We start from the raw sequence: 27,306 nt of genomic DNA on the forward strand, positions 1-27,306 counted from the left end.
TATTTAATACTAGGTGCACTCTCTTGGAGGCCAGAGCTAGGTCAGACTTAGTAACTTTCTTATTAGTCACTATTTAATTTGTGTTTATGGTGAAAAGCTTGTTGAGATGATCCTTACAGGTTCTCTGAGCAGAAACTCATTGTACTGATATTTTAAAGGTATTTTCTTACAGAGAAGGAAAAGTAAGAGAAACCTAATACAAGTTAAGGTATTGAATAATTACACCTAAACCTTGCTGCTTTGCTTTATTTAATGGAAGATACAGAATCAGAGTAAGTTATAACTGTTTATGCAAAGCTGAAGATGAAGCCATCTTCACAGGTAAATGGCCAAAGTTTGACTGATTTCACTGGCACCAAGTAGCATTGAAAATCTTTGTGTCTTTTGAATTATGTTTTTGTGAAAAGTGTCAGCTGAGAAACTCAAAAATAAGTTAAGAAAATTGCTCCAGGGCACAGTTTGGCAGAATGTTCCCATTCATGTGATGTTGCAGTGTTCAAATAGATGCGTTGGTGTATCACTCAGTCTTTCTTCCACTTACTTGAAGATCCTTGTTTCATCTTGTAAATGATGTTAAAATCAAGTGCTTCTTGTTTTGGAGCTTTGTATGAAGCAACCTCCATAAGTTGTTATATATATAATGTTATCAAGGTCATACATGTTTGCCTTGGCATTCCTGTTGTTCCTTGTGCTGTCTGAGCTGCCAGTCATGGGAAGTGGTGACTGCAACTGTGCATCTGCCTTGCTCTGCCTCCCTCTGCCCCCTTGCTCACATTGCATGGCCCTTCCTTTACACACAACTACATTTTGTGAGGAACTCATCTCAAGGATGCACTTCCTAATGCAGATGATGTTTGTGGAAGCACACATGCCTTCAACTCATGGCTGTTTGAAGCCAGAGTATCAATTGTACTCCTTGCAGAGCTACAGTCATGACCAGTTATGGAAAAATGTTGATTGTGTCATGAAAGTGGAAGCACATCAATAACGCATTATTACTGTGAAGACAATGGAGGTCTGGGACTAGTTTCAGGAATTCCTGTAGCATTTGTAGCAAATGTGTATTACCAGTCTCTAACATTTACTGCAAATGGAATTAATTAATATTAGTGCTATTTTACTTGTAACTTTTCTGAACTTCTTTAAAGTTATTAGCTTTATTTTATAAATGGTACACAATTTTAATTGCTCTGTATGCTTTAAAAAAGGAAAGGGATTAATAATTGAATTTACCAAATAGTTGTAAATAAATTTGAAAATAAGGAGAGAAAAAAAAGATTGGACCTTTCCACATTGTTTTTACGAAGGTGACTATGGATCTAGAAATGTGTACTGAAGAAATAGTCATAGAAGTGACATTAGCTGTACATTTACTTCTGCACTACTTGGAATTAGAGTACTTCAGAGTATTCTAACAGCATGTGTGCTTTGTGTGTGGCTACAATCTCTGTTGATGTATTACACATGTTAGAAATTAAAAAGTGATTTTAGCTACAATAAGGTTGAAATAAGAACTTGCATCCTTTGATTGCTACAATAACAGATTGAAAAGTATTGTGTTACAGAAGTTAGCATTTTAATTTGTGGGCCTTTAGATGTCTTTCCCTTCTTCTTAAATGCTTCCTTTTATAGAAGAGATTTGGGAATTGGAAGACATGTTCAAAGTCTCTTATTATTACATTTAGTTTTTTACTTGGTTGGTCTAGATTCTGGAACAATACTAAAGAGGGATCTCTCCTCCATGAGAGAAGGCATCCCACACATTTTAAGTGTGGTAGATGATGTTATTACACAATCAATAATGATATTCTTGCATAATTAGTATTTAAAAAGACCCTCACTTCCATAACATCTGTTTTAGCTTCATGGCATAGTTTCTCTATTCACCTATAAATCAGACCACCACACAAAGGAATACCTAAGGCAGAGCTTCTGGTCTCTTCTTAAGTTCTGTGCTGCTAATCTTCCTTTGTCTTTTATATTTACAGAATGTCTCATGGTCTTGAAAGTGTCCATTTTTCTGTGCCTGGTCTTAATGAGACTTAATTTCCAGAGTCTGAAAGTTCATTGCTTTCCAAAACTCTCTAATTTATAGCTGTCAAATATTGGTTTTGTCCAGAATGATCGACCTTTCGAATATTTAGGCTGTAACTACTAATGAAAAATGTAATTTTTGTACAGAACCGTTAATCTGGATGCAGAGGTGCACATTCTTACCAGGAATAAAGTCAACATAAAATTATGTGCCAAATTCAGTTTTTGTAGGTCCCACAGCTTCAGTGGACTTTGGTTCCTTTACAAATAAATTTATCCATTGTAACCAACTCTGCTCTTTTAAGTGTCAGTTCAGTTCTTGTTAACTTCCAGAAGGCTTTAAAAATCTGTTGGATGTCTTAAATTGAGTATAACAAGAAGAGATAAAGAAAAATAATAATAATAGACAATTTTCCAATCTAGTGTTGTCTAATTCCTTTTATTCTCAAATTTATGCTTGTGTGATTATGCTGATTTAAATTAGCCATCTTTGAACTTGGCTTCTCAATGTTTGTCTGACTATTTTTATCTTCAATTTCTTTCATAAATATTAAATATGGACTACTGAACAGTGGGGTAACATGAGAGAAAGGAAGGTTCAATATTTTTCTTGCATAAATTTTACACATGCAAGAAACCACTACAGTCATGTAAGGAAAGGTTCTGTAAGTGATTTACAGAAGGATTATTGAGGGATCGTCCTTTTATATTTTAATTAAGGTTTAAAAGCATTCCCTTCTCCCTTTGGGCTGTTCTTGTTGCTGGACTTCTTGCTGGAGCGGCTGTGCACAGTGACAGCCTAGTTAGTTGCTAAGAGGCACATTTTCAAAGTGACATGTGGAACTGCAGTCTCTGGAGTCCCGCTTACACTCCAGTGGCCCAAACACAATGCTTTGAAAATCCAGCCCTAAGAAGAGGGAGGAGGAGCAACTCTTCAGAAGTAGCATGCTTCAAGGGGAAGAACATGAATTTAGATATTGACATGACTCTTAAGTTAACTTAATTCTAGATTTCATTCTCCAGAAGGATTTTACTCACTCTTCTATGGGCAGTGAGGTGTTACACTGTTGTTAGGACCTTGTAAGGATTTTTCTTTTTGTAGGTTCATCTTTAGCTAGCTGATAGTAAAATCACAAGGTTCTCTTAAATTGTAGCACACGTGCTGATGTGAACATTTTTAAAAGAGGAAATGGAACCTCCAAAAATCCAAATGTCTCATTTGTTGGGATTGTCTCATAATGGGGCATGTTGGAGACATCATGCTGTGATAAAAAAGGGAAATCATGAAAGAGTAATGATAGTCATCTGGATGTGCCAGAGCAACCAAAATTTTTTTGTTCTAGCTCTTTAGGAAACTTAATAAATTTTAATAGTGAAGTACATAGTTTAGTACAATTTATTTTGAGAAACCTCTGCTCTATATTTGTCTAACCTTCATTTCATTAAGAAAAGTGCATGATTCCACAGCTTAGAGGGTGGTTCTGTGGAATGAGAATGGATAAAGGAGGTTTATGTCAGAGTTGTTTGGGTTTTTTTGTAGATACATCTCTATAAAACATAATTTTGTTTCTAGTAGGAATTAAAGTGCCACAAATAACTGTAATCATCTTATGCAGTATTAGGTAAAAACTAATCTCCATAGGTTTTTCTAAAATTCGGATAAACCCAATCTGCAGTCGGTGACGTATTTCCTGCGGACTTTGAAACCATGCCTTGTGTTTTTTTCATGCTTGCGTAACTTTGCCTGAATTTTAAAATGCCATATTTCTAATTAAAATATGCATCACTTTTTTTTTTTTAATGGTATTGTACCATTTTTGCAGAACAGTGCAGATGTTCTGAAACTGCTCATCTTAAAAATTGCTGTAGCAAACATTACTGTTACAGAATTTACTCATCTGTGTCACAGCTGGTATGTAGAGACTTAGAATACTGTGGGCTGGTTTTTTTAGACTCTTTTCCTCATCCAGCTCACTTTTAAAAAAGATTGCTATAACAAGGTTTATTTAAAAGCATGATCGTGTCTTTTAAACCAAGTCAGAAAGGAAGCCAGATGATTTTTCTGCAATCTCATATTACTCTTCTGTTAAAAGATTGTATAAATGAAGGGGAAATATAACTCAATAGTGTTACATTAGTCTCCAAAATTCCCGAGATCTAGTTAAATCTTGCATTCTTACATGTTACTGGAAGATGCCTAGGACAGATAAAATATATAAAGAGGACATTTCTGAGATCCAAAGCAAGTTACCCTTTGGTTTAATTATTTTAGGACATATATATCTATTAAAAATAGCATATTCCTTGAGAAATACAAGTATTTATTATAGCTAGCATGAAGCAAGCCAAGAGCTTGATTTCCTATGGATTTGTCTTAGTTTGATTTACCTCGGTGTCTACAAAGTTGTGAGCTGGGAATGACATTTCTCATGCACTTAGGGCCATGGTTAAATTTCTGGATAGTTTAGATACGAAAAAACTGGAGAGGAACCTATCATAGAAGTAACGATGGAATGTTGGAACATGTCACTGTCACAAAAAGAAAACTCTAAAAATGAAAAATTAGGAAGATTTTGATAGTCATAGCCAGGCATGTCAACTAAGAATAATGATGAAAAATGGCCTCCACATTATATAGTCTTTAATGCTGAGAGGAATAATGATACTGTTGATGACCATATAGGGGGAAGAAGAAAATATAGGAGATTAGTGGTAAGGCAAGGAATTTGTTTAGGCATGTTGTGTTTAAGGAGAAAGTTTTTAATAAAATTTGAGGTAAGAGGGAAGGAGGTGGGTCAGGACTCAGGAATAGATGTATGAAAAACAGGATACAAGATGAGAAAAGCAGACCTGCATCATAGACCTGGGCTGGAGACAGGGTCTGTACCAAAGTAGTGTGAAGACCAGTTAGAGAGGCCAGAAAATGTAAAAATGGAGTGCTGGTCATACATGGTAGTGCTGAGATTTGCACAAAAGGCATAAGGTATTAAATACTGAAGGTTGTTACTGTCTGCTCCTGTGGTCTGTCTTTAAGAAACACTGCTATCATATTTTCAGGCTTTTCTTCACAACCACCAAGACCTCTTTTGTACTTTTTTCTTTGATCAGACATTTAACATTCATAGCACCACAGAAAAAAGGCAATGTCCAATTCCACAAGGTTCCTGATAAAGCTGCTAGTATTGAGGAAATCCAAATGGAGAACTTGTTTGACAGTCATCTTTGAGGTGAGGCGATGGTGACTGTCACTACTACCCATCTTTCTTAGTCCCTAGGAGGAAACATGTTTCAATACTCAGTGCCGTGTCAGTGTTTTAGGGACCAGAAGGACATTAAATGAATTGCTGTGCTGGGAAATTTTTCAACAGGAAAGCACAACTGGGTGTTGCCTATTCATACTTGCCAAGCTTGCTCTCAGTAGATGTTTTCATCCCACTCGCGTATTCTGTGTGCTCAACTACTTGCAGTGCTCCTGGATGTAAGGTCACTTGTCTCCTATGTCATGTCTCTCTAGACTTACTCTCAGTGAGCTGGTTTCTGGTCATGTCAGGCTGTTTCACCCACAGTAACAGCACTGGATTCCTCAGGTGTTAGTCCAGTGTAGCCCAGGGACATTAAGCAATCCTCTTGCTGTGGGCCTGCATCCACTGTTCATGAAGTCAAAGAATAAAACCCCTGTTGATTTTGCTTGCTTGGAATCTTGTGTTGGGGTGATTCTCTGAGATTTATATTCAGACCTTCCCTGACTGAGAAATACATTCTTCTAAAGCTGTATCTAAAAATATTGAATCCCTCCCTGACTATTAAAAATATCGAGGAACAAAAGAAATGTGCAAAACCTCTTCAGTGCTGTCACATTTGAGAGATGCTCAAATGACATCTCTGACAATGGGGAAGCCTGTTATTACTCTGCAGAGTCCTACTTTCCCAAACTGGCATCTTTCTTTGTTGCAGCATAAATTACAGCAGAACTGAAATTTAAATTCAAGGGCAGCTTTTGTTTTGCCTGAAGACAGCTGCAGCTGCTTTTATTCTTGAAGTCCAATTCTCTTAGTAAGCAAATTCTGTGCTTTCTCTCAAAAGAGCTAAAGGTAGTGCTTGATCTTTGGGATGGTTTGAAGCTGTGTGATTTTTCTTTTTTTATGAGCTGCGGGCTGGATTACAGCCAGCTGGAGGAACTAACCCTTGCAATTCTCCAGTGAAAGTCTGGTCACAAGGAGTGGACCACTTGTTAAAAAGAAAGGGAAAAAAAGGTGGATCTGTTGTAAGTGGTTTCTAGTGGATTTTGGCCCACTGCTGGTTTTGCTTCCATGGCAATGCAGTTTCTCCTGCGTTATTATAATTTCTCTCAATCTCTTAAAATTCCTCCCAACCCATGGTGCCTGTGGATCCTTTAGAGGAAATAAGGCTTCTTTGCTTCTATCAGGTTGCATTGACAGTGGGAAGAGGGTCCAAATTTAGCTGGTGAGAGCTGACAGATGGATGCATGTGGAGAAATAAGATGGACAGACATGCGTTGTTATAGAGGAATTGGAGTGAAGATAGCCAGAGAGGGAGTTTCACAGACCGACAGAATGGGTCAGGCTGGAATGGACCGCTGGTATTCCAAGTGGAGATGAGCTAGTCCAACCTCCTTGCCTAATCAGGGTTCCCTAGAGCACTTCCCTTAGAGTTGTGTTCAGATGGCTTTTGCATTTCTCCAGGGGAGGAGACCCACAGCCTCTCTGGGCAGCCTGTGTGTTTCATTGAAGTCTGAAATGTTACCCAGTTTTTCTTAGTTGTGTCTGTGATGGGGGAGATGAAATATTTCTCGGAATTGCTTTAGTCTTTGGGACTTACTGGATGTTAATATGATGTTCTTCCTGGTTAGAGATGAGGAGCAAAGAGAGCCAGGGCATGGTGCTTCCTGTTCTTGCTGGCCAGCCTGGTGATGTGAAGCTGGCCAGCTTCTTAATATTAAAGCCGTTTCCCACCTTGAGGGAAGATGTGTGCAAAGATGAGGGAATCTTGTGTAGGTACCCTAAATCAGTTTTTACTTGAAAGAATTTAAATAATAAAAGCTTGTGAATTATCAGGAAAGACCTCAACCCAAAACCAAAGCTCTGCTATCTCTTGCATTTATGGGAGTGAATGCTGATGAACTGTGATAAGTAGGAGATCCCAGCCCAGGTCTGTGTCTGGATTCTCAGCCTATCTAAGTACAAGAAGAAACTGATTACAGCACGGATACAACCTGGGTAATACATAATCACTTGTAATCCTGATGCAACCCTCTGCTTTTGCTGCCTTTTAACCCACGAATGATAACATTTACGTCTCAGACAAGGAATTTGGAACCTTTGGGGACTTTTGTGATTAGAAATGCAAAAGCTATTAGAAATAAATCATTTTTAATATGAGCTATGTGATAAATGTTGAGGTTGTTGGTTTTCAATATCCAGCAAGTAATAAAAGCTGGTTTTTGTTTCTGTAGGGTTTGGTTTTTTGGTGTTTTTCTTTTTTTTTTTTTTAAGTGCATCTTGGCCATGTGGATTCTGTGTATACTTAGAATTAATAAAATGCAGTTGCAGCAGCTGTTACTGTGTGGCTGCTGTCCCAATGTGAAGCTTTTCTTTCTCTTTGCATTAAATAGGGATAGCCCTTTATTGTTGGCTTGTGATGAGAACTAGAGACTAATTATTAAGAGATTCATTTAGATAATTTGGTTTTATTTTGAATAATGCAGTTTCCTTTTTCAGACTGACAGAATATAAAAGAACAATGGGATAGATGATTTGCTTTTGGTGTTAAAGAAAGAAAGACTGGATTTATATCTTGCTAATGTAGTTTCTACATCTACTAATAAAATGGAAGAAAATAATCTGGAGCAAGCTGTTCCATCTCTAATCCCAGTGTTTATTTTTGTCTTTGAAATAGCAGAGCTGTTCTCCCTTGCTAATGTTTTGGTCTGCAGAGTTATTTAGGCCAGACTGTGATGTGACTTTTGTTCAGTGACTTTAACTTTTTAAGAAATTGCATGACAATTTTAAAATCAAAGAAACATTGCAACCTTGAAGAGTGTTACACCTTATGTTTCTCAAAGCTGTTATAAATAAGCCAAGTTTATTGCCTAGTGCCACAACTGTGGATCTTTTGGAATCTCAGTAGTCTTTTTACTTAACCCTGTGCTTCCAGTGTGTTGTGGGGGTCAGTGAAAAATACTGATGAGAGTGATTTAAGTGCAGTTGGGATTGAGCATTGAACAGTAAGATGCATCAAAGTAAACTACTTAATCTTTGATACACATACCTGTATATATTTGGGAATATCTATGTCTACATACAGAGTACTTATATGAATTCATATATACATATTGTGGCAGGTAACCGTGGATATTGTATTTATCTCAAACTTCTGCTGTAGTTTGCTCAGGTCTTATTCTGTGGTTAGGAATTCTGTTGAGTATTAAAGTGTGTCTTGACAAGAAATGCTGCAGACTGTGTTGCTCATTCCTGTCGTATTTGATTCTGTTGTGAGGTCTGTTTTCTGTGTTTGTGTTCTGTCACCCTCATCTGCCTCTGAGATAATTAGGTGCTCTTTGCAAAGAAGACTGAGTTTATGTCTTTAATTTGTTCTTTCCTGTCTTTACTTTGTAATCATAGTTGTGTGGCTTTGAATATCTGCTGATACAGGTGATTAAGGCACCACTGCATAAAACCCCAGGCTTTAGAAATAGAAAATCATTTTTATAATAATTGTCATTACATGTTGTTATGTTATTTTGTGTTAGGCAGAATGTTTGGAAATAGCACATCCTATGTGAGAACAAGAAAATTAGGTAAGTGATGAGAAGGCAGTGTTATAACGAGCCAGTTTTGGTGAACTGAGTTCAATTCCTGTGCATACACACAGTGTGATAATTCTTACTTATTTGACCTCAAACTTGTTTTCTTCAAAAATCCTTCTTCATTCAGTGTACAGAAGGGGCAGGACTCAGGTCATGAGCAAGTATTTAATTCATTGCTTTCCTATCATTCTTTACTCTGTGAGAGGTGCTACAGAGGTGCTACAGAAGCCCTGAGAAATAAAATAAAATATCTTCCTCTTTTCGAGGCCTGATTGGAGACACTTCTGACCTGATACATCACCACATGCACCACTTCTTATGTCTGACCACAGCTCCAGCTGCAACAGGGAGTGTCACCATTCCAGCAAGACTGTCTCAGTGTCTCATTTTGGGTACTTAAAACATGAGGATCATCTGATGTGTGATCATGTTTGAAAACTACTGTGTATGTGACTTTCTGACCTCAGTGAGACTATCAGTAGGAGTCAGGGGTAGGATTTAATTCCCAGGGTGGCATTTAATGCTCTTAAGCTAAAGAACCCTCAAGAAATCTTCTTATTGCTCTCAGCCTTTCAGCTCCTCTGATAAATGATGCAAAGTTTGCTCAGGCAGCTTTCCCAGAGCAGGCCCACTCTGTATACTAAATCAAGTGTCAGAGCAGAGGGACAAGTGATATGTGACCATACGCCTAAAGTGTGACACTTTCTAACTTTGGAAGTACCTTGGCAACCTTATCAGGAGATTTTGGAGTTAATTTTTCATAGGAATTTCCTAGACTTTAAGGATAGTAAAGACAGCTTCTCTTCACAGTTTCCATTGTGTGATGGTATTAATAACACCCATGTTTTAAAGTAAGGTCAAAACTGTTTGACACTTCCACATGAGACTTCATTGCCTGATCTTTTAGAGATGCTGATGCTACTTGAAAGTGCTGCTTCCTTTCTCTTAGATCTGATTTTTATCCCAATAGTTAGATGGTTTAGATGAACTAGATGATTTCTACTACAAAACAAATGGAGTATCTTTCTAAACAGATAGTAATTAGATAGCAGGAGAAATCCACCATAATTGCACTGAGACAGAGGGGTAGATACAGGACTGAAATATTTAATGGCTATTTTCTCCCAAATGTTGCATTTTCTTGAATTGTTTTTTATCTTCAGTGTTGAACTGAACTGTAACTTCATTCTTTTTCTTCCTTAACCTCTCAAGCCAAAAGGCTGTTCTGTTTTTATTCTCGTTATCATTTCATACCCAGCCTGCCTTTTGAGGATTTAAAAGTAAGTTTTGTTGTGGTAGACTGCCTTTCTCACATTTGTTTAGTTGTTTTTAACATGTAGCAATTAATTTATGTTTTAAGTTTTGTAAATGCAAGGTGGAAGACTATGAACACAGTTTGAGAAAAGTATCTTTGTACTCTTTTAAAAGTTGAAGTAGCCTAAACCTTCCTCTAAGTAAAGTTTAGAGTGACATCTTGTGGTTACACTGATTTCAGAAGCATATTGTTGGCATTTTTTTATTTTGTCCACAGTAAGTGTGGTGTTTTCTGTTTCAAAATGTTCTGGATTGCTCACCACAAATCTATATTGATTTCCATTGAGGCTTTTGGGAGATCAGAGAAAACATTGCTATGTGTCAGGGCCTTGTAAGTATCGTTCATCTTTTACTGCATAAAATTTATCCCGTGTGCCTGTGAGTTTCCAGTGTTTTGAACTCCAAGATGTTTTAATGCTCTTCCAGCCATTTGGAATTTCTCAAGAAGTTTCAATTAGCCAAAATAATGCCAAAGCAAGTGGGAGCACAACATCTCTCAGCAACATCTGTTTGTGCCAGTTCATTAGCTGTCCAAAGGTTTACTTAGGTTTAGGTGAAGATAAATATGTCCAGGAAGCTGGCATGGAGGCCAAGCTCATTTCAGATCCATACTGCAGTAGTGTGTATGTGTGCTTCCTATGGATCAGCCTCCAAGGTGTTGGGTGGTCTAAATGCACCACCACCAAACCATATCCAAATGCCTAGAATGTGCTCATACTGCAGTTTTGTGTGGTTTATCTTAATGAAATACAAACCTTTTCAATGCCAGGTGGAGATATAGAGTAATTCTGTGCCAGAAGCTTAAAGGACCTGGTGAAATGTGAGATATGCTTTCACTTTTGGGAAGCTCTCTGCAGAGATGCAGGAATAGTGCCCCTGCAGAAGCTTTTGGTTGGGGCCAGCAATGTATTGCCTGGTTCAGTCTCTCAAATTAACCATGCAAAGGTCTCTTCCCGTCCCTCAACATTGAAGAGGAGAAAGATGGTGATAATCTGCTAGGTCAAATTTTAACTATATAAAATGTTGATGTTACCGTGGAGCCCATCTGGCAAATTGAATACCAATTGTAAAATTAACTGTTCAATAAAAGGCACTTGACCTATCTAAGAAATAAATTCTGTTTAGGAGAATGAATTCATTAATGCATCTCAAATGAAAAGTCTCTCTAGCACTGCTCCATGGCACATCACTCATAACAGGTGGCCCCAGGTCTGCTGTCAAGTCTTTTGATGTGAGAGGCTGGATTTAGGAAAGGATTCTGTGTTTGTGGAACTCAGGTTTTTGTTGGAGCTACTTTGGTCATGTGAGGATTCCAGCACTGATTGATGTGATGTGCTGAGAATGTCAAGGATTTTTAGTTATGTGGTAAAGCACACAAGGAGCATAAAATCCAAGAAGCCCAGATCAGTGATCCTAAAAGAGCCATCTGGTGTCCTCATTTATTAATTTGATGAAAAACAAAGATGTGACGTTTTCAATTAAGATGAATGTTTGGCTGCCCTGCCAGAATTGGTTTTGGTGGATAAGTACATACAAGTTAAGCTGTTAATATAATCCTAATACTGAGACTGGAAGTGCTGATGTAGATTGGGTGTAAAACAGAGCAAGTCATTTGGAGGGCCTCTGAGTGGGCTAGCCTGTAAAAATTATGCTTGAAGTACACAAAGTGTGTTTAAATGACATATTTACAGGGATAATTCCAGAGATTTCCTTGGCAAAGTGCCTGCACCCATTCCAACAGAGACTATTTAAATAGAAAAGAAATTTGTAGATGGTTAGGTATCAAACAAATGCTGATTTTTTTAAAATGCCTTCTCCTTTAGTCACAGAAAGGAATGACTGGTGATGATGTTTCATGGGAAAAGAAAGCTGTCTGCTCTTTCTGTTTCATTTCTGTTGCACAGACAGCCATACCCTTGTTGCCCTTTTTGAATGGCTGCTTGTTGGATTTTGTCCTGTTATGAATCGTAATTTTCTCTAATTTTTGTCTGCCCAAGAAAGAATTTGGCTCTCCATGCTGAGACAGATGGATATTGAGTAGGTTTTGCAATGGGAGACTGTAAAGAGGTTTCCTCATAATTCAGGACATGAGGCTGAGATGACACTGTGCAAATCACAGGAATTTTTTTCCAAATTGTGACTTCCATGTGGTGGATTCCTTGCACTGGCAGCAGATAATCCATTGAAGCCACCAAAAAAATCAGGCAGAAACCCTGTGCCAGCTGATGACCCATGCTGCTGAGTGTGGTACCCTCTCCTGGGTGGGGTGTGTTGGAAAGGAGGGCTCATCAGTTAGACAGTCTTTGGGTGGGGGAATAGCTGTTTGAGGGCTTAATCATTGAATCCTCTGAAATCTAAACAGCTACTCAGCCTCTCTCAGCAGCATAAAGCCAAAATATTACTGAGCTGTGATCACTTAAGTCACCTCTTTCATTTTTATCGGAATTAAAAGAAGATTCTAGCAATTCTGGCCCTGATTATGTGCCAGAGTTCCCCTCGCTACAGTTCAGAGCTGACATGCTGCCTGCAAAGTTCTCCAGTATTATTAAAAGCTACAGCAAATTTAAAGTGGAAGTGACTGAAGAACAAAATTACCTGCAGAGTTTGGGGGCTGTTACTTTAACTAATTGCTATCTACCTGTGTAAATCCCTCTGGGCCACCTTTTGGATTAAGTATTCCTTACTTCTTCTCTAAACCTCTTGTTTAATATTCATGTGTGTTGTTCAACATCTGCTGCATCCTATCCAAGCATAAAAAGGGAAGGCATTTCAGTAGCAAACCAAGTGATAGTTAAATATATCCCTTACTTATTTCAGAGTAGCAGTATGGGAGTTAATTAATATTTATCAATGCACTAAAGTGCTGGAATGAGAAGCACTATGGTTGTGCAAAGCATAGCTTGTTTATTTCAAGCTCTTCCTGGCCATTTTGACCATTTGCTAAATACATTTGAGAGCAAGCACACAAAGCTTGCTGAAATGCTGACTTGATTTCTTTTCTTTAAATGGGAGCAGAATCAGGACACACTTTGCAACAGTACAATAATTGCAGAAATGTAGGTGCTCTACTTAACCTGAGAAAAAAGCTCTTCCCTTAATTAGCTGCCTGGCATTTTGCAATAGATGGTACTATAAAAAGGTTGTAATAACACAATGCAATATAGAAAGACCTTGTTAGATTTTATTACATTTTCTACTTGATAATTTATTGCGATTAGAAAGCCTAATTCTTTTGCTTATCTTGTAATTATAGCAAGGTGTTTATAAGCAGGAGTTCCAGCTGCTTTTCTGTATAGTCTTATTAGATGTGAAATTAGAAAGCTTTTTAGACTGTTAATTTTTGCTCATTTCACAGGGTGCATAAAGCATTCTGAAATGCATGTGTTATGTGAGGTCAGCATTATATTTTGGTAATTGCTGCATGAGTTTCCAGCAAGGATAATGAATCTCATAGATTTAGATGGCCTTCAGAGGAAGGACTCTTTATTTTGAAAACCACTTTTTAAAAATCCTCCTCTGGAATAGGGAGGTAAATAATTTTCCCCATTCCATCAAAAAGCAGTTTTAGGTGTCTGTGTGTACAGTGCTCCCTGTCCCTTGCATCTGGCTACGGTTCAGTGTCTCCATTTGACACCTAGGACTGTCTGCTGACAATGTTCATGTCTGAGTAACACAAAAGCCTCCTGAGGGGTCCCATCCTTGTGTGTGGTGCCCAGCTGACCATGGCTCTTCTGGGACTTTTTTATGGATTGCAAAACTCAGCTGATCTCAACAAAAGCTTTAGTGACTGACCCAAGACCTCACCAGACACTTGTGACTGAACACAGAGCTTAACTAAGGAATCCAAAGCTTACATCATATCATGAGATCATCCTGATTTAGGCTGTCAGGCTCAACTTATAATGGAAAGCATTGTCTGATTTCATTGTCTTGGAGAGAATTGAGGCCAGTAAAGGGCCTATTCTTATTCAGTTTTGTTATCTGCTGTGGAAGATGAGATAGGATATCTACCTAGAGCAAAAGTGGGCCACAAAATGGCAGGCAGTAATTAGAAATCAGGACATTTGCAAATAGGAACAGATATTGAGCTATTACTGGTGTTAAAGCTATTAATACTTTTGTGTCTCTGTATGTTGCAATAAATTATTAGTTTTAAAAATCTGTTAATTATTGGAAATTATTTGTCTAACAGTTTTGACAAATGCATGTCTGTTGGAGGGTGGAACTGCCATCTGTGAGACTTTTCACTTGCAGTCTTGCTTTGGGAGGTACTTCCTCATAAAATGAAATGTGAGTGATTATGCTGGAACATACCAGCTTAATGAACTCTAATGCAATAAGGATCAATATTTTCATGAGAATTCAAAATCAAACCCAGATATTTTATTCATGTTCTACTATACTTGCCATTATTCTGACCCTTTGTGAGTGAGAGTCCTCTGATTTTATTTGTTCCCAGTCCTTACTGCCTCTCTGGAGAGGAATTTTATATAAGGGCATGGAGTAATAGGACAAGGAGAAATGGCTTTTACTGAAAGAGGGCGTGTCGAACCACAGAGTACACTGAGTTGGAATGGACCCATCAGGGTCATCGAGTCCAGCTCCTGACCCTGCACAGAACCATCCCCGAGAGTTACAGCATGTGCTTGACAGCATTGTCCAAACGCTTCTTGAACTCTGTCAGGTTGAAGCTGTGAATGCTTCCCTGGGGTGCCTGTTCCAGTGCCCAACCACCCTCTGGGTGAAGAGGTGTTTCCTAATATCCAACCTAAACCTCCCCTGACACAAGAGTAGGCCAGTCCTTCTGGTTCTGTCACTGGTCACCAGAGAAGAGATCAGTGCCTGCCCCTCCTCTTCCCCTCACGAGGGTCACAGGCTGCAATGAGGTCTCCCCTCAGTCTCCTCCAGCCTGAACAGACCAAGTGTCCCCAGCCGCTCCTCATAAGGCTTCCTCTCAAGGCCCTTCAACATCTTTGTTGCCCTCCTTTGGATGCTTTCTAATAGTTTAATATCTTCCTTATATTGTGGTGACCAAAATGGCACATATTATTCAAGGTTAGATTATATATAAGGAACAAGGTCTTTACTGTGAGGGTGGCGAAGCACTGAAAAAGGTTGCCCAGAGAAGTTTTGGATGTCCCATCCCTGGGAGTATGCATGGTTAGGCTGAATGGGGCTTTCAGCACCTTGGTCTAATGAAAGATAGTTTTGCCCATAGCAGTAGGTTTGGATTAGATGACCCTTAAAGTCCCTTCCAACCCAAACCAATCTGTGAGCTGAGCTAGGAGCAGAGAAAAGCTTAGATAAGTGTAACCAACACTTGTGCATTATTCACAGGCCCAAAGAAACTGAGAGTGAGATTCAATCCACATAATTTGTACCACAGATGGGTTGGCTTTTAGAATATACCCCTAAATATAAGAGTATATCTCTTTAGGCAATAGAAAGAGATGGTGCCATTGAAAGCAGGAGATCCTGTTTGAGCTGAGATGGCCTGGTTAGATTGGCTGAATTCTAAGAATTCAGCCAAATCAGAACAACAAAAAGAGCAAACATGCAAGAATAATGAAAACAATTGCTGCTTTAAAACATGCTCTAAAATTCTGTTTCTGGATTGAGCTGGATTTGTTTCTGAAAAATCTTTGTTTTTCAGAACAGTCCTGCAGGAGAAGGAACCTTCTTAGTTTGGACATTATATCTAGTTGTGCAATGGATTTTTTGGTACCAGTTTCAGTGTCATTTACCTAAGGAGTCTGAGCTGGAGACATACGAAGCACCAAGCCAAGAAAATCTTTCCTGTGTGTGGTGCAAATGTTGTGTGTCAGAGGGAAGGACAAGATTGCTCAAAAGCTTTGTTAGTGATTCCTGGTGATTGAGTGAGGTGTATGGGTGACAGCATAAGAATCCCAGTCGACACTCCACACAAATTAAAATATATACATCTTTCATTAACTGCTTGTCTAGGACTATAACAGTTGCTAGAGTAACCTAAAGGCAGGACTGTAAATATTGGATAAGTACATCCAGTGCTTTAATGAGATGAAGTAACTGCCAGGGCTCTTGGGAAGGTAAGGGACAAGCACTCTTCATTCAGCTTTGCAAAGTGTATTGTTTATCATGTAGGGCTTTGTGGCTTGGGAATTACTACCAAGGCCCAGTTTCCCATTGGAGTGCCTTTGTGTTATCTCTCGTGTCATTCATGACCTTTGCTGTCAAGATAATTTCTTCCTTTTAAGATTTTGGTCGAAGGACAAAATCAAACAAGTTAGTAAATTTATACAAGAGATTGTGAATTAGCTATCTTCGTTACATTTTCAGCTTCAGCCTCTGCAGTTAAGATGAAAGGGTGGTATTTGTGCCTTTTTAGGGGATTGCCTCTTTTTGGATGAATTTCTCCTCAGCCTAGGATGTCAACTGTCTCTTGACGTCCCGGAGTGCTGAGGGCTTTCCTTCAGCATTTGCTTACAGAGCTTGGTATAGCTTTAGGATATAAGGTGAAGGTTCCTGTAATAAGGCTGTGCTCTCTTTGTATCCTGTTTTTTTGCAAGTTGTCTTTACTTTCACTAAAGAAAGGCCTAAGAAGTGAACTGTTATGGCATTTTGGCAAACACCAGATTCGTGTTTGTGCCCGTAGCGTTGGGTATTGGTTGTCATTTGGTGAGGAGATGGATCTCTGGAGAAATTGAACTGGGTTGTGAGGTACAGTACAGTAATAATGCTGTAACAATGTAATGCCAGATGCATTTTGCATTTAAATGAGGAGTTGGCACTAAATTGAGACAATCCTAAGGTACTGGAGGATGTCTGGGTAAAGAAAAGGGCCAGTGCCTTGAACTCTTGCTAAGCAATGTGGGTGATAAATAAAGGATTAGAGAGGAAGACAAAGGATAGCTAGGGCATGTATACACAGTTCTCAATGGGATTAATGCATAAATCCTGACTGGATTACAAATTTGAATAGACAAGTACCTTTTGATATGAATTGTGTTATATGGTAATACTAGGTTTGCGAAATAACCTGTGCTGGCAAAGTGCTCTCATCCAGCACCACTTTCAAGGATAAATACAAGAACTGCAGGATTTCTCAGTGCAGATTCATGTTCTGCAAGATTTGTACTCAAAAAAATCAGATGTGAAAGTGTCCGGAAGAACCTTCCTTGAAACAGGACTTGTTTTATTGTGTAAGGGGAAATACACGCTAAACTCTGCCAAAGGTTTGGAGATATGGATGTTTCTGAATAGAAATCTCTTCACAGAACTCAAAAGCATTTTTGTAGGATTGTGATTCATTCAAATTGTCAACTGCCTTCAGTGTCTTTGGTGCCAGTCCTCATCATGTGTTTGAAAAAACAGTAAATGATAAAAAGGAAAATATTACAGTTTGACATAGTTACTCTGCCAGACATCATCTTTTTGCTGCAAGAGAGCTTCAGAGAATATTACAATTCCTCTTCATTGCTTTCCTTGGAAGTCACTGGACATGAGAGGTATGGTAGTTGCATATCTCAAACTCACTGCCCATCATTTATTGCTATATAATAAAACTGTGCCACAAACTGCAATGCTTTTTCCTAAACCAAAAGATATTTGACAAGTGTTTGGCAAAGAAGAAAGTTTTGAGGAGTCCTTCACTAAACAATAAATTTACAATAATTTCCACCTAACACTTTTTTTTTTGCTTGGAAGTACAATTTCCATAGTGCAGTGAAAAGACCTAAAGAATTTGCTGTATACGGGTTATATCTTTAGGGCTCTCAATGGCAACAAGAGTGAATTCCAAACCTCTTGGGTGTGACTGCACAGCTGAGGGTGACTCTTTCTGAACTGGGTAATGCTCTCATGAAGCAGCATCCAGTAAAGTGTGCAGATCTCATGTGGAAGCAATATACAGAAGTGCTGGGACTGAACAGATGGCTCACAAATGCAGAAGAAGCTGCAGTCAGCAAATTCTTAGTAGTTTGCTTCAAGTCTGGTTACATGACAAAGTTACTGCAAGGCAGGCAGGAGTATGGATTTCCAGCAAGTTTATGAACTTCCATGTGCACACTCACTGTCCAACAAACCACTCTCAAAGAATGTACTGACTGCTGAAATCTAGTTGAACATGTCTTTATTAGTGAACTAACCTGGGAACACACATGAGAAACTCAATCATCTACATGTAAAATAGCTTGAATGGTTTCTGACAAGGTTTTGGCCCATGTGACCAGCATTCTTTCCAACCATTCACAGCCCAGGGGTCATCCCTATAAATCAGTGTACATGGCTACTCTGTTCTGGAGGCTAAGAAAATTTTAAAGTATGAATCCAAGCTCAGCTTTAGAAGGTGATTCCAAGTGTGTGTAGTTGACATGGCGGAGCTTGTGCACTGTGGGTATTGGGTAATGTCTCACAAGCACTGTCACAATAGGTCTTCAGACTCTTCAGATGCTGCAGGTTGTCCCCCTTTGATCTTATGGAAGTGTATCATCTTTTGTCTAGCCTAAATAATATGCCTGATAGTAGTCACTCAACACCTTGTTCTTGTGGCTAAATTTGACTTTACCACATCCAGGCAGACCCAGTGGCTTCTATAGCCTCTATGGACAAATATGTTGTCTGTGAAGAACCCTGGTTAGCTGCTAGTTAATGTATAAAAAATAAGGCTCATAGGGTTCATGAAAATGGAAACCTTTGCTAAGTTTTTAATCATCTTTCTAAAGGAATGATGGTTCACAGTCTAGAGTGAAGCCTTGACATAGCCCAGAAAGCCAACTGAATCCTGGGGTGCATCAAAAGCAGCATGACCAACAGGGCAAGAGAGGTGTTTCTCCTGCTCTATTCTGCTTTGGTGAGACCCCACCTGGAGTGCTGCATCCCTCTCTGGGATCCTCAGCACAGGAAAAACATGAACCTGTTACAGTAGGTCCAGAGGAGAGTCATGAAAATGATCACAAGACTGGAACACCTCTCCAGTTAAGGAAGACTGAGGGAGTTAGAGCTGTTTGACCTGGAGAAGAGAAGGCTCCAGGAAGACCTTATTGTGACTTGGTAATATTTGAAGGGGCTTATAAGAAGGATGGGGAGAGATTTTTTAGTAAGACCCGTGGCAATAGTTCAAGGAGGAATGGTTTTAAGGTAAAAGGGCGTAGATTTAGATAGATTAAAGTTAAGTTATTTTTTATAATGAGGGTGGTGAGGCACTGGCACAGATTGCCCAGAAAGATGGTAGCTTTCCCATCCCTGAAAACATTCAAGGTCAAGTTGAATGGGACTCTGAGCAAACTGATCTAGTGGAAGATGTCCCTTATCGTTGTGGGGAGGTTGGCCTAGATGGCCTCTCAAAATCCATTCTAACCCAAAAGATTCTGTGATATATTGGCCATGTTCACCATGAGGAAAGCTCTTTGGATTGCTCTGGTTTAATCTTCTGAGCTTGTGCAAACCCCTCCATCCCTGTCAATCCAGTGGATGAATATTTTTAACAGCCGCTGCTCTTTTCTGATCAAAGGATGTAGGGCCTGGCAGCAGCAGCAGCGTATCATTACCCATGGAACCTCCTCTTGACTAAAGCTTCTTCTACATCACCACTTCAATATCATAGAAATCTTCATTTGGCCTAACAATCAAATCTCTCCTGACTGCATTATCTCCACTTCATTGATCCAGGAAACATCAATTATTTCTATTAAACACAAACAGTTTCAATAGGGATTTTCTACATACTCTGCCAAACTTCAGCATTTTACATATAATCTGTGTTCTATAATATTTTGATGATCTTTCCTCTGCTTATTTGCTCTGTTGAGACCAAGCATGAAAAAATGAAAACTGCCTTTTTCACAGCATCTGCACCACTAGAAAACTCAAATTATTTTAAGGAAGTAAAATTTTCCCATCCCAAACATCAGTAAAAGTCCACTTTGTCACAGTAATATCCGAATGATGAATGTTCAAGGGCAAAGCTTTGATTAATGACAGCTGCAGTTCGGATTTCACTAATGGTGATTTTGTATCTCCTTCCAGACAGCTGCACACTTACTGCAAGTACCTAACTAGACGTATTTATTATGCTAGTTTGGTTAAATAGTTGTATAAATGAAGCATATGGATACTTGTATAATTTGCATCTGCAGCGTGTGACTATAATGTGAAGTAGGCTTCTAGGAGAAGAGTATCCATCCTCCTCTTGAGATAGTCCTATTTTGTTAAATTAAGGAGGTCTCTGATTAGGTTCCATAGAAAGGAAATACCAGTCTGTTAAAGGTCCTAGGAGGTGAAGGGATGCAGTTGTTTTCTATTCAAAAGCACATTAATACACTGAAAGTTGTCCAGTAATTTCAGCTGCCCTTCCAATATGTTGAGTTTAGTAAAAAATTAGCAAATTTTGGGTGAGCGTAGCGAACTGTAAAGCAAGTATACTGCCTTCTATTGAGTGTTCTCTTTTTTGTAAATGTGAAAGACTAGTCAGCTGTTGTGCTGATGGAATTATTGTGCAGGATTGCAACTGTAAATAGAATATTGTGACAACTCGGTGGGAGTAAAGCTGAGGTGAGACTGCTAAAATGACTGGTTTCACCTGTAAGTTGTTACTGTAATGTAATTAAAATGGTGGTTGTGCAGTGATTGTTGGGAGCTTATATTTTGCATGCAAGCAAAGCTGTAGAGAAACCATCAATCTGATCCATAACACAAATTCTGGCTATTTTATTGTACAGATGTTATTTCAGCTTTAAGTTTTGTTGCATGAAATAAAGTGTGTCTTCCTCCACTTTATGCCCAGGCATCTCCTGCAAAATAGAAACTCCCATCTCCATTTCTATTACTCTTCTCTACCAATTTCTTTAAATATTAGGTTTTTGAAGCTATCAGTTTGTAAACTATTTGTTATTTTATGCACAAGATGGAAAGAAATATAATAAGGTTGATTATACACATTGCCAGATACTAAACAGGTCCTTGATGTGCTACATTCCCTGACCTTGTCTCTGCCTGAGCAAGGATTCCAGCCTTTCTTGGCTTGTCCATGCTTGCCTCCTCCTTGCCCTTGGTGTTTTCCCCCATCATGTACTGTTACCTGCAGCATAAATCCAGATTTACCTTGAGGAAACAGAGCAAGAGTCTCACCACGCAGAAGGAACCTCCCACCAGTTGTTTTGTGTAGTCAGCAGTGTTGCAATGCAGAGAGAGATGCACAGACCAATTTATGGCTTCAGAATTAATTTCTCTTGTGAGTTGTTACTAGCTGGTAAGGTGCAAAAAGCACATACTCAAACACTCATTTTTTTTTTGTTTAGGGACTGCAGTCATGGGGATAGTAAAATCCTACAAAGGTGGTGCTAGAGTTTTACACATCACTGCAGCAAACAAGAAGATTTTGAGCTAGAGAAAGCACCCTGCTCCCACATCCTCAGCAGATTCCAACAAATTAGTGTTAATTCTCTCTTTTTCCCTCATGTGCATTCTCTTCACAAGCTAATAAACCATAGTGGGTGATAGTGTCTAAAATGAAAGGATGTTAAGAAATATTTTACTTCCTATTGTTTATTATTCTTTGTGTACCATACACTGTGCTCCTTAGGACAAGTAATTAATGCAGGTGATGTGGCTTTTGGGGGGATTACTCTTGATGGGATGATTTGTACCATACAAATTTATTTTTTTTCTTGCTTGACAAGGGCTGGGAACAGCGAGTGAGAGTTGTCACCAGGTGGCACCATTAACCTAAGTTATGTTTTGGTGCAGTGAATGCAATGAAGTTTGTGTTCAAAAGGAATTTAGTAGAGAGATTGCTCTTTTCACCTTCCTTCAAAGTAAACACACAGTACAGAGAATAGGCCAAATACTTCTGTTCACTGGCACATTTTAGATTATTTTATGCATTTGCAGTACTATAATGTGGTGAGGATTCTTCCCTGCTTTGTGTATGGTAAGTAAAATGCATGCCTATATTTCTCCAGAGAACCCTTGCCTGTTTAAGAATTTTACAGTATATTTCACATCTGGCACATCCAAAAGTAAAATTTCCCCTAGTGAAATCCCAGAACAAGACCAGGGAATTCTCAAATAAAAATACTCATGTTTAAATATTGTTTGAATGTTTTAAGACTGTTATTCTGTGAAGTTAAGCAATAGAAAATCAATTTGTCTTACTTACAGTGAGTAGCACCATGGGCAGTGCAGGGGAGATGATGAGCCCCATCCCCAGCTGCTGTTCAGAAGTGGTATTGGTGGTGCAGACCCCCTCTGCATCAGAATTGCTGCAGCCTCCATCGCTTGCACTGCTTCTTGGCACTCACAGGGTGGTGTAGCTGTCCTCTGAAGCAAGGAAGAAAACTTTTCCCCTTGCAGACATTTAAATAGCTTGAGTTGAAAAGTTAGAGTTTGTTTTGAAAGGGTCAGGTTGCTTTTTAAATGGCTTTCAGTGAATTTTATCAGCTTGATCCTAAGATGGAAAACATCATGGTGTTTTTTAATGGGCAGTGATATTAACCTAATGGCAGGAGACTAGGGTGGCCCTTGGGAAACAGCAAATTCTTGTCTTCTGATCAGATATTAAAGAAATGCAGACCATCGACCAGTTCTTTCTGAATATGCTGGAATATTTAAAGTCAGTGATGTTTTAGGTAGCAACTCTGGGATGCTTTAAAGCGCAGTTGTAAGGTGCAGGTTGTAGTTCCTACTTAGCTCATAAAAGTAAACAAACCAGAGATTTATACTTTAAAGGATTATTTCATTAAATTTTTATTAGAGTGAAACCATGAAATGGATATTGTTCATGTTAACTGTGAATTGTAAGGTCACATCAAAGCAATAGGTTGATTGTACTGGGCCATATGCTCCCATTTCAGTGATTTCAAGGGTGTTACTGGGTAGCATTTTATTGTACTAAACTGCAAGTCATACTGTAATTTAAGTTATACATATTTTATGTGGGTTTTTTACCTTTGCTTGCTTCTCTGGTCAGCTGTGAAGGTCACTGATTATGCAGTCTTTGTGTCAGTGTCCAGTCCTTGTGTTGAACAGAGGCAGTGGTGTCTGTCCTTGGGAATACTAAAACCTTGAGTGGACTCAGCTCTGAGGAACTTGGTCTAGTTACCCCTCCTTGAGCAGGGAGGTTGGAGTAGGTGTTCTCCAGAACTGCCTTCCAATCTCTGCTACTCTGGCTCTGTGTCTAGCAGAAGAAATGTCTTGGCAAACAGAACTTTTGAATTTCTCTAATTAAGCCTGTTAAGTGTCCTGTGTGGAAACTGCAGAATTGTTCTCTCAGGTAGACTCCTTGCTTGTAAAGATAAGAGCAATATTCAGAGCATTTGGAACGAACAATTCTTAAAGAGATTTACATTTTGCTGCATTTTTTTAACTGATGTTTACCAATTACAATGCAATAGACACTTAAATTCCAATTTGTCTTCATCCCCTAGCAAAGCAGAAAGGGTGCATGGGGAATCTTTCTATCAGGTGCTGATCAGCCATGGATTTTTTTTTTTTTTTTATTAGTTAATTAGTTGGTTAGGGTTAGAAGGTAGAAAGATTCAGCAACACAGTATCTTAAAGAAAAGTGCCATTAAGGATCTGGAAAAAATACTGTCAGTTCTAAACCATCCTGTGTGTACACTCCAACCTTTTCAAGTTTCAGTGTGCTGACTCAGTGGGCATTTTACATAGCAGCAGTAGCAGTAATATTGCAACCATGGTCTAAGGAAGAAAGTGATGCATGGCTTGTAGGGAAAACAAGAACAGCCAAGTAGGGTTTTTTTTGACAAAAGAGGGTATTGCCTGGAAGAGTGTCTCCTTGATGTTGATTTTATTGGTTTATGTAATAAAAGGCAAATGGAAACAGTGATATTATCAAATGCATCTGTGGCCCAATAAATATTATCTTTTTTCACTGTTTGAAGGATCCAAATGGGGTGTCAGGAATATTACTCCCAAGTCATGATAGGACTTGTGTATTGTTCTTCTGTTTCTCTCACTTAAGTGGGGACATGGATGTGGCAGCAAAAAGAACATAAATCTGATGTGTAGGTATCTTTATCTAGGATGCTGCTTTCAGTAGAATCCTCAGCACTATAAAGCCTGTTAATCATGTCATAACATAAATCCTAAATTCCTTGGTGTCATAAAACGCTAGTAATACTTCAAACCAGTTTTTTTCACTATTTTCCTTGGGGGGATATTTTTGTACTTCCTCTATGTATTTCTCCACATTATTTCAAATTTCTGGTTTAAATTGCTTTGCCTTCTTTTTTTCATTTTAATTTTCTGTGGTCAGTAGCAAGTCATTGATTTTGTACAGGCATCATCTGGATTTCCAGCAAGTACTGCAAGGACCCGAATTTTTTCTTGGGTGTGATGCTGCAGGCAGCTGGCTGTGCTTATAACTGATTCTGTTCCTGACAGCTTTAAATAATTGCTGTTTGCTTGCCTGCAAGCCTTCACTGAAACTGAATTTCTTGCACAAGCCCAGATATATCAGGAAAAATGTGGGCAAAGCATATGAAGAAAGCAATTGATCCATCACTGACAGTCTAGCAGTGCGTAAGCATCTTTCAGCGGCTGGTCAATGGTGAACAGGGGCAGTTTCATAATGGGAGATTTGAGGTCAGAATGTCTGTAGGACCTGTAGACCTCCCATTTGTTTTTCAGAAGTGTATCTGCACTCATATAGACAACCAATGAATAGTTTATATTTCTTTTTCTGTTAGAAGTTTGCATTCAGGTTATTATTTATACAATACTCATCTACAGTGTAGCAGAACTGACAGGTGGTAGTTTTGACTGGAATGGAGTAGATCTGATTTCAACTAACCATAAACTTAAACAGGGGCTTTTCAGGATTCTTCACCTGGATGAAACTTTTTGTCAGTGACTTTTCTTCTTAATTTATTTTTAAATTAATTGACAATAGCTAAAAATATTTATAAGTGGCATTCATATTTGGCAAGGACTGCTGACTGAAAAATAATCTTGGAATATATCAGACTGGAAGGGACACATAAGGCTTGCTGAGTCTAACACCCTGCTTCTCACAAGACTAAATAAAATAAACTAAAATAAATTAAAAAAAAAAAAATAAACTGTATGACTAGGGGCAGCATCCAGACATCCTTTCAACTCTGACAGGCTTGGTACTTTGGTCATAGAATCACAGTATCATAGAATGTTGAGGGTTTGAAAAAGACCTTAAGGACTATGTAGTTCCAACACCCCCTGCCATGGGCAGAGACAGCTTCTACTAGACCAGAGGTTGCTCAAGGCCTTATCCAAACTGGATTGGAACTCTACAGCCTCCCTGGCCGACCTGTTCCAGTGCCTTGCCACCCTCGCAGTGAAAAACTTCCTCCTATTATCTAAACCCTAATTTCCCCTCTTTCAATTTGTAGATTTCAGTTTCTTTTCTGAATACCTATGGGAAAACATGAAGGCATTTTAGATATATCTCTGGACTAGGCAGTAGCAGGCTATTAGTTTCCTATTTGGGGGAATGGAGATGTGTGTATCCACTTGTTTTCAGTGCATGGTACTGGCCAAGCTACCAAGTAACTGGAACAGGTTTCCATTCTGGCTGCTTTCTGAAATTTGACATTTCAATAATCTCCTCCTCTCTAGGTTAATGAATCCAATTTAACTGAATTCTGTCAACTACTCTACTCTTTCTCCAAGTAAAGCAAAATGCAGCAATGCCTAACTCATGCTTCTGTACAACATTTTTTGAAGTAGGTGTAAATTTGTATATTTTTTGGCTTTGTTTTGCTGGCTATGCATCAGATACCCAAGAACTTTCTGGAAGAACACACTCATAAAATGTTCACAGGAATCTCTGTGGTTCTAATATTATTGGCTTGCACTGAGTCTTAAATAAGTCCTAAATCAAGCTCCCAAATGATGCTGATCACCCAAATGACTGTGAAATAATTTTTCCATGGCTACAGCTAAAGGAGCTTATAGTGTAATGTAAGGAGAGATGGACAGTGTGGCAGAGGCAAACTCTAAAGAAGACACACAGAAAGGTGGGCATAGTGGTGTTTGGACATATTTTTATAAGATCCAAATAAATTTAGGCTTATAAATATGCCAAAGAGCTGTATCTTTCTCATGGAAGTTAATAATTAGTTTGAGTGTTGAAAAATGAAATTCTCAGTTACAGTAGCACACAACTATTTTCACTGTAGTTGGGAAGCACTGACTGTGCACTGAGGGGACAGTGCAAAGTCAGTCTCTGCTCTGCTGCTGCTGTTCCTTTTACACCTGAAAACTGTGTCATGGGGAACCCGTGGAGCTTGTTCTTCAGAAAACTACTCTGAATTAGATTCCTCCCTGTGCCAGCAGACGTCCTTTCAAGCAAGGAAAATATTCTGCTGTCCTTGAACTGTTAACCTGTGAGATGGAATAGCCAGCTCAGTGTGTTTGCCTAAGTCCACTTCCCAAGAGTCAGGGGCTGTTTGCTGACCTCCTGGCCAGGACGACTGCTTCTTATCTGCTCTCAGCCTTATTTGTTCTCTTTTACTTGTAGCTCTGCTGCAACTGAAATTTTCTGTGAGTTTAATTCTGAATCACCTGAATACACAAACCTCTCTAATCATAGTTCACAGGGAAGGTCAACACTTTAACTGAAAATAAATTAATTCGGCATGGATGCCTGTGTCTCTGCTGTGCTGCCCGGGTGGGAGTCAGGGGTGGGTGAGCATGTTCATTAAAAGAGGTTCCCCCCCAAAGTGGATTTCTTAGTGAAACCCTAACTATGATGCTGTGTTTACCATGTAGGTAGCAAGTGGGTAATTCTGTACAAGCTTGATAACAACAATCACAGCTATGGATGCTTCCTATGCCTAATGTTTATTTGATTGCTTTTTTTCTTCAGATTTGTCTTCCCTGTATATCTGTACTCAATGCATTATATTTGGGAAACTCAGACCTATCAAATGGGCCGGGGGGGGGGGAATTTCTCTGGGGTTAGTTAGTTAGTTCTAACGTTCAAGATATCATTTGGAAATACGTCATCTAAGTGTCTCTGTTTGTAAACAACCTGTCTTTGGCTGAAAAACAAGTTTCACGGAGAAAGCTAGAGAATGAACACAGAAAAGCAGAATAGAAAAGTTCTGGAAAATAAGAAGCAGTATTGCTCTTCCTTTCATTACTGTTGCCTGCTT

The 27,306-nt window shown here is 38.9% G+C and overlaps 1 protein-coding gene and 1 long non-coding RNA gene across 15 annotated transcripts in view; both read left to right on the forward strand.

The window, feature by feature from the left end:
* The window catches only part of DLG2 (discs large MAGUK scaffold protein 2), a 981,924-nt gene that overhangs the window by 17,776 nt on the left and 936,842 nt on the right, over nt 1–27,306 (forward strand). The gene's annotated exons all lie outside the window — the stretch shown is intronic.
* The window catches only part of LOC119702186, a 42,726-nt gene continuing 15,422 nt past the window's right edge, over nt 3–27,306 (forward strand). Inside the window, exon 1 of the long non-coding RNA XR_005257281.1 lies at nt 3–25,872. This is a non-coding gene — a long non-coding RNA (uncharacterized LOC119702186). The remainder of the gene's footprint in view (nt 25,873–27,306) is intronic.

The sequence above is a fragment of the Motacilla alba genome, chromosome 1 (genome assembly GCF_015832195.1).
Source record: "Motacilla alba alba isolate MOTALB_02 chromosome 1, Motacilla_alba_V1.0_pri, whole genome shotgun sequence".
Classification (NCBI taxonomy): Eukaryota; Metazoa; Chordata; class Aves; order Passeriformes; family Motacillidae; genus Motacilla; species Motacilla alba.